General features: G+C 42.7%; 1 pseudogene; it reads right to left on the minus strand.

The window, feature by feature from the left end:
- Positions 1-6,958: 6,958 nt before the first annotated feature.
- On the minus strand, positions 6,959-8,416 carry LOC119537930 (annotated as a pseudogene).
- Positions 8,417-8,680: the final 264 nt, after the last annotated feature.

The following is an 8,680-nucleotide window of genomic DNA, read 5'->3' on the forward strand; positions in this document are numbered from 1 at the left end:
AAAAATACTATACTGTATTATCACATATTAATTAATTTTTTATATGGTAAGAGGCAAATGAAGACTGCCTGAAAAGCCTGGATGCACTGAAAGGTCAACCATGGAGCTCCTTGTTTTCCCTGCCTTTTCCTCTTCCCTTTTCTCCACTGCATCCTGCAGTCTCCCCAGAAATGCCCCCCTGTGCTGCCCATGAGGGGGCCCCCGTCAATGGATGGCTGCTCTTCAGCTCTGACCCCAGGGCATTGGTAGAGGCTGAAAACAGACCATCCCCTATGGGAACCATGAGGATCAACCAAGACCTGTTTGTGAGATGATCAGCTCAGCAAAGGAGCAGATTGGTAAAAAGAGAGGAAACGTCAGCGCCTTGTCCCAGCTCGGAGATGTCATGTGCTCCAGGGCAGGAAGATGCAGCCTGCCTTTGGGGGTGATTCTTTCCCCTTCCGGAGTTCTGCCTGGGAGTGGGGGGGCGACTTTGAGCAGGGAGGGTAACCATCATGCAATTTCTCATTTTAATACATCAAAGCACCTTCATTTACTGACTCCAACTAGATAAGAGGCTTTTGAAATACCTTTGTCTCATAATTGCTCACACAGCCTTGCAGCGTTGGTATGTAGCACATTTTACACATGGGGACCCTGAAGCCCAGAGAGTTCACGTGCGTCTTAGTTTCCTGTGACTGTCATAACAAACGACCACAAACTTGGTGGCTTCAAACAACAGGAATTTATCCTCTTGCAGTTCTGGAGGCTGGAAATCTGAAATCAAGGCATCAGCGGGGCCATTCTCTCTCAGATGGCTCTAGGGAAGGATCCTTCCTTGCGTCTTCTGAGTTTCTGGCACTGGCTGGCAGCTCTGGGTTCTGTGACTCGTCGCTGCCTTGCTCCAGCCTCTGCCTCCTCCCCTGGGCCACCTCTGGGTCCTTCTCATCTTCTCGCAGAGACACCCGTCCTATTGGATGCAGGGTCCACCCGACTCCCTATGACCTCGTTTTAACTTAACTAATTCCATCTGCAACCACCCTATCTCTAAATAAGGTCACATTCCAAGGTACTGGGGGTTAGGTCTCAACATATCTTTGGGAGGACATGATGCATCCCACAGCTGCATCATTTGCTCGAGCCACCTGAGCTGGTAACAGAGTCAGAACTTGAACTCAAGCCAGTTTCCCCCTGGGATAGCTCTTTCCAATATGGAACAATGTGCACTCAAGTCAGAAAACACTCTATGGTGGACTAGCTGTTTCTGTCCGAGACTCAGTTTCTCGTAAAAATTAAACAAGCAGGAATGTGCTGTGTGGAAACCATAAATCTGTTTCCGCGTGAGACCCTGTTATCAGGGGTAGAGCTTCCTGATAATGCAGTGAGGTGAACGGGTCAACTATTAGTTATCCTTTTCTGCTGAGGAAGAAAACTGACGTTCAAGATGTCACATGATTCACTCAAGGCTCAAGTCGAGATCCTCTCACTTCTGTTCTAGCTCACTTCCCCTCTTTTATTTTTATTAGAGAAGTTGTGGGTTTACAGAACAATCATGCATAAAATACAGGATTCCCACACACCACCCCACCACCAACACTTGCATTGGAGTGGAAATTTTTTACAATTGATGATAGCACTTTTTTGTAATTCTCTATTTTTTTAAACAATAGTTACATTTATTACAATTGATGAAAGATTATTAAAGTAGTACTATTAACTATCGTCCATAGTTTATGTATCAGTGTTCCCATCCCCCATATTCCTGACCTATTATTTTTTTTTCATGCACGTCTTTATTTTATTACTCATCTACCCATATACTGGATAAAGGTTTTTACAATCCATGGTTACAAGATAAAAGTTATACAGTTATACAATCGTTATTAAAGATCAAGGCTACTGGATTGCAGTTGAACATTTTCAGGTATTTCCTTCTGGCTATTCTAATGCACTAGAAACTAAAAAGAAATATTATATAATGAGTCAGTAGTCATAATCATTTATTAAATCCTAACTTCTAAGTTACAACTCCTCCCTCTCATTTGTTCATTCTTTCAATCTTCAGGGATATCTGGACCATGACCATTTCAAATTCTTTGTGCCCAAAAGGGGTGTCGACATTATGAGGTAGAGGAATGAAACTGGTTGATGTTCTTCGATGTACTGGGTTTCAGGGCTTATCTAACAAAGAAGTAATCTGGAGGTTTTAAGTTTCTGAAAAAAATAAACTTGATAAGTAAAACTTTTAAAGAGTCTTAGATAAAGCCCAGAATATTCTTTAGGGTTTTCATGAATATTGTTGGTTGGGGCTTAGCATTCTGTGGCAAATTGCAATAACTGGCTGAAGCTTGCTTAAGAGCAACCTCCAGAAGGACTTGTCAACTCTATCTGAAATCTCTTAGCACTGAAACTTTATTTTCTTTCATTTCTTTCCCCACCCTTTGGTCAAGAAGCCATTGTCAATCTCATGATTCCAGGGCCAGGTTCACCCCTGGGAGTCATGTCCCACATAGCGGGGGAAGGTAGTGAGTTTATTTGCAGAGTTTGGCTTAGAGAGAGAAGCCACATCTGAGCAACAAAAGAGGTTCTCTGGGGGTGACTCTAAGGCATAATTATAAGTAGGCTTAACCTCTCCTTTGCAGTAACAAGCTTCATAAGGGCAAGCCTCAAAACTGAGGGCTTGGCTTATTAAATTGAGAATCCCTAATGTTTGAGAGAATATCAAGAGTTCCTCAGGTGGGAAAGTTTAATAGTTCCACATTTTTTCTCCAGTCCCTCAAGGGACTTTGCAAATATATATATTTTTTATTTTCTGCCCTACTCTGGAATGTATCAGGATATTACATTAACCTAAATAGAATAACAGGATTTCATTCCCTATTCCATGTCCCATGTAATTAGGATGTTTAAATAAACTGACCAGACAGATTAAGTTAGGTAGTGTGCTACAGAGAAATTAAATTTTAAACAAAATAAACATCTCTTCCTTTGGTCTCAAGCAGATGTTGAAGTTTTAACATACAGACAATATCATAGACCATACAATATTTGTCCTTTTGTTTCTGGCTTATTGTGCTCAACATAATGTCCTCAAGATTCATTCACCTCATTGCATGCCTCACGACTTCATTCCTTTCTGCAGCCAGACACTGTTCCATTGTATGTGTACACCACAGTTCACCCTTCAGCTCATCATCGATGTAATCTTGGGCCACCTCCATCCATTGGCAATCAACACTTCCCCTTGTGACATGCATTGATTCTCAACTTCTCGGCCATCGTCATCTCAACTTGCTTTCTTCCTTTCCCTGGGTCTGAGTCCCTCAGGTCTAGTTCTCAGCTGAGGTGTAACTAATCCCTGCCAAGGAGCAAGCTGGCCTTGGGATGAGGTATTTCATCTCCCAGGGGCAATTGCTCGTGGAAAGAAGACCTGGAAGACTTCAGATTCTTTGGTGTCTAAAGCAGTGGTTTTCTGGCCTAGCTGCACATTTCAATCTCCTGGGGAGTTTCAGAAAACTGCCTTTGCTTTCACAGATTCTTTTCTGGGATGTGCCCAGGTGTTGGTTCAAATGTCCATTCAGGGTTGAGATCCACTGGCCGAAAGGGAAGAGTTGTAAATTATGCCGATACCAACTTTCAAAAGGGAGACGGGACACCTGAGCTCTAATCCAGATCTACATTTAATCCACCAAGTGTTTTTAGATGGGTCACTTCCCCCTATGGGCCTTGGTTCTCCAAGTGCAGAATGAGGGGTTGGATGGAGGAGCTCTGGGGACCTGGCCAGCTCTGACCATCTGGGATTCTTTGTCTCTGAGCCCAGATCTTTTGGCAGCTCCAGGGAGCTCCTCCGGGCTGTCCTGGACTGACCCAGGACCCAGATAGGACCCCTTTACCTCCTGGAGAGCACCCAGGACCAGGGGTGCTCAGGGATGAGAGGAGTCCAGGAGAAAGAGGATCTACCATCCAGTTAGCCTTCTTCCCCATGGTTATCTCTGGAAGCCCATCTGTCTTCTGCTTTTTGTTTGTTTGTTTTTTCTTCCCAGCCCGGGGTGGGGACTGGAGATCCAAAGACCCCCACCTGCGTGTGGGATTCATAAGATCTTGTGAACATCTAAAGGTAAAATCTGGGGGTGCTCCACGTGGCTCTGCAGACCTCTCGGTCCTCTTCTCTGAAGTCCTCATTGAGGTCCACTGTTCCCCTGAGTCACCTGAAGGTGCCACCTCACCTCTGCCACTGGACCTGGTGCCTCCATGAGAATCCCGACTCCCATCCCTGGGTGCTGCCTCCTGGGGTTCCTACAGCTGTTGTGGGGGCCACAGTGACAGCACTCAGCCCTTTATCCCTAGTGAGCCCAAGCCTCATGCAGCTTGGCACAGGTGCACCCCGCCCTCATACATTCATTAAATACCTGCAATCCCAGGCCCTGTTCTAGGCTGTGGCGATACAGCAGGGAATAAGGAGACAAAGACCCTGCCCTTGAGCTGTTTATATTTTTATAGGAAGATAAAGACAACAAACAAATATCATATAAAGAGGTGATAAATGCAATGAACAAATATAATGTGGTATAATTAGGGATTGGAGAGTGAGGGGAGGGGGTTATTTTAGATGTTCTACCCAGGATCAGCCCCTCAGAAAAGGTGAAGGACGTTGTATTCATCAGCTTTGCTGTTACAATAACTTCTGACACAACTGCAATGCAATTCTGATTCTGCCCAGAGTTAGGTCAAGTTCACAGGCCCCACAAGACTGCCCTCTTCTCAGATACTAGCCTTGAATTTGGGGATTCCCAGTCCACATGCACTTCTGATCAACTGGCTTCAAATCAGAGGTTCCCACCACCCTGTCAGATTGGACAACTTGTTAGAACAACGCACAGAACTCACTGAAAGCTTTATATTTATATAAATATGTTCACAGATAATTTATGACTACAGTTATACTTAAGATGACAAGTTTTATTATAAGTATCCAAAGGAAGAGATGCATAGAGTGAGGTCTGGGTGGAACCCCAAATACGAGACTTCCATGTCCACTCCATGCGGAGTCAGGACGTGCCACCCTCCTGGCACATCACTGTGTATTACCAGCCAGGGAAGCCCTCCTGAGGTTTGGTTTCCAGAAATTTTATTGGGATTTATGTAAGCTGGATTGATTGAACCAATGACCACAAGGCTGTGCTCAGTCTCCAGCCCCCCTCTCCTCCCTGGAGGTCACGCTCAACACCCCAACCCTCAATCCCACAGTTGATCTTCCTGGTGTGGCCAGCCTCCATCACAAGTCATCTCCTTGGGGTGAACTATCAGGGGTGGTCCAGCCTCCCCCTCCCCAGTGAATAACAGAGCCACTTCTATCCCTTGGGAAGTTGCCCCCTAAGAACATGGACAAAGGCTGGACCTCTTTTTGGAGGCTAAATTCCGTTGAGACTCTTACGTAATAATAGAGTATCCAAATCTTAGTGGCAAAAAACAACAGACGTTCATTTTTCTTGTCCCTGGAGTCTGGAGGTCCCTGGGCTCGGCTGGATTGGTTCCAGGCTGCATCAGACATGGTTCTGCTGGGTGGGTCTTGTTCCGAGGCCCAGGCTGAGGAAGCAGCAGCTCCTGGGGCCTGCTCTTCCCGTGGCAGGCCGTGGGGGTGCAGGAGCCAGGCCAAAGCACACCAGAGTGTTTCAGGCCCATGGCATATACCTGCACAGCACATTGGCCACGGCAGTTCCCAAGGCCCTGTCCTTAAGCAATGGACACACAGCCCACCCATGGGGAGGGGGAGGGAATCACGGTCAGAATGAGGCTGTACAACTCTAATTGGGAGCAAGGGTCCAATCTTCCATGGAAATCAAGGGCTTAGCTGTGTGGTAGCTGCAGGAAAATGTTTTAAGGCGGATGGAGCTGCAGGTGCAAAGTTCTTGAGGCAGGAGAATGAGTGGTTCAAAGAAGAGCCAGAAGGTCAGAGTGACTGGAACAGGAGGCCAGTGAGGCATGGCAGGAGATGAGGCCAGTGTGTGGGGAGGTGGGGAAGACTGTGGACTTCACTCTTCATGGGATGGGAAGCCCCTGGGGGTTTTGAACAGATCAGGGGGATGGCCGTTCTCCCTAACGGATCGGATGAGGTCTGAAAGTCCTGGGTTCATAATTCTGTTTCCTCAAGCTCTCTGGTGCAGTTTGAAGCCACTAACCCAACTTATTTTACTCCTAAATATTAAAATGATCTATGACAGTAACTATTTGCCTTTCCCTCTGTGGCTCTTGATCAAAGGTGGTAATTTAAGTAACATTTGTCACCACGTCATGGACCACCAATGTCACTTTTTTTTTCCAAGCTAATGAAATATTTCATTGTACATAATCCATTGGTGTTTAAAACAAAAACAAAAATATTGTCAGGTCCAGACGTGTGCAGGAGTATGTGATGAAAGGATTTCACTCAAGTATAATAAGCAATACTCTATTGAATGAAACCTAAATCCATCCCTATGGTAAATACTAATGTTCTCCACAGGCTTGAAATTCCTGTAGCATCAGTGAATGTATTTTTTAAAATATTACAAACATGCTTATTTTATGCATAGGAAGATGGAAAAATTTAGACGTTTACTGCACACCATATGTACTCCCAGCTTTTCTATTTTACAATCACTTAAGAATCACAATATTCAAAGAAAGTATTTAAAAATAGTGTATGACTCACTGGTGATTTTCTACTCGAATAAATAGGAAAATTTGCATTTTAATGGTACATTGAATTTCAGTACTTTTCAATCCAAGAAAAAAAATAAACTGAGACATGGTCATGAGTTCAGGAATATATATATATATATATATTATAATTTGCTGTTATAGTACATTTGTAGCTTTATGATAAAAATAACTCAGACATAAGGAATTCAAGCTAATTTGCATAACTCACAAGAAAAAGCATTAAATGCATTTCTGAAGTAAATAATCTTCATTTAATTTCAGAATCTCAAAACAGCTTTAGACCTTGGCCTTGTTTAAAAAAAGTTTAGTTAAACACTAAGCTAGCTAAATAATCTCCTCGAAAGGTTTAAACATGATATAGAAAATGCTTTCTTTCTGATCTCAGTCTTACATACATGAAGGAGGTGAGGAGAAAAGACAATTTCTTTAGCAGCATATATGGCTAAATCTATCAACCACCTTAAACTAGAAAGTCATTTATTGACCCCATTAAAAAGAGTTGGGCAAATATCAAAAGTTTCCCACTTTGTAAACCAAAAGACAACAATTTTGGGGTTACAGTAAGTAAAATATTTTTGAAACACATCAAAAACTTTTAACCATAAGCTAGAAGAATCATCTATATCTTCATTGTAAGAAAGAAGGGCTTAACGGAAAGTAAAAGATGTTTAAACTAAACTGATTTTCAATATTTTTTGAACAAAAGAAATGAAAAATAATGGCTGATTAGCTAAGCTTTGTGCTCTAACCAAACTAATTAATTACAGTGATTTTAAATGGCAACAGTCCATCTGAATGAGCAGATTGACAATTCTGAATACTTTGGCAATAATAATTTTTTTTTTAACGCAAAGACACTAAAATGATCCAGGCACGCAAAGTTCATCTTATGCATTCTGCATCTCTTTGCCAATCTTGTAGCTAAGGATCTTGTTACAAATCAACCTTGGTGAATGTAACTGGCAACTGTTGACATAAGGCTTTGAAAGTAGTGTCTGACATTGTCTGATAATTCTCATCGATAGCAGTCTGGTATTTATTTTCTCAGACTCTCTGATCTTCATAAATTCTTTTGCTGTTTGTACCTCATTAGACACTGTTAGGAAATCTTGTATATCTTTATGACTCACTAGCTGAACATTACCAGCTTCATAATAATGAATCTGAATTTTCAAGATGCCAGCCACTTGAGAGGTTGGAGAATTGATTGTAAACTTCCACTCTGACCTCTAGTGACCATTCCAGAAGTTTTTTGCTTGGAACTGATGGCTTTCTGTGCATGCAATAATGGTTTGCTGTCCATCTATTTCTTTTCCCATACACAGTGCACACTCCATTCAGGTAATGTTCTTTTACATAAACTCGCAGAGCAATTTCTATGGAAGTTCTCCATGATTCTGCTTCATAGGGTCTTGGATCAGTTGCTTCCTTTCTTAAGTGATCAAATTTGAAACAGATTCTGTTTGGGGATCCAGAAACTTTCCATCTGCCAGTGGCCATGTTCTGTTATCAATACCTGATCTTCATAACCCTCAATTTTTACTGGAGTAAACTGGTCCAAGTCATACTGTACAAATGCATGAGCTGCTCCTTCCCTGAGAAGATTATCGTTGTTAAGCAGTAACCGAACATCACTAAACACCTCATTAAATTCTCCAGGAGGGGCATGAAGGATGAATTTTGCTGCTTTATGCACCTTCCCCTCATCAGACAACTGCTCCTCCCGATCCGCCATCTTCCTTCTGGCGACAAACCACCCAATGTTACTTTTACCACTAGAAATGGCATCATCAATGCCTTTAAATCTAGTCAGTTCAAAGAACCAATTCCAGATAACCCAGAACCAATTATGAGAACCTATCCTTAGGATTGTGTTCATCTAGATCCATTTCTGGAAATAATTTTTTAATTAGTCAGGGTTCAGTCACTGTGACTGATGTGGAGAAAGACATTTATTATGGAAATTAGACTGTATGTATTTGTAGGAGCTGGTTAAGAC

The sequence above is a fragment of the Choloepus didactylus genome, chromosome 6 (genome assembly GCF_015220235.1).
Source record: "Choloepus didactylus isolate mChoDid1 chromosome 6, mChoDid1.pri, whole genome shotgun sequence".
Classification (NCBI taxonomy): domain Eukaryota; kingdom Metazoa; phylum Chordata; class Mammalia; order Pilosa; family Megalonychidae; genus Choloepus; species Choloepus didactylus.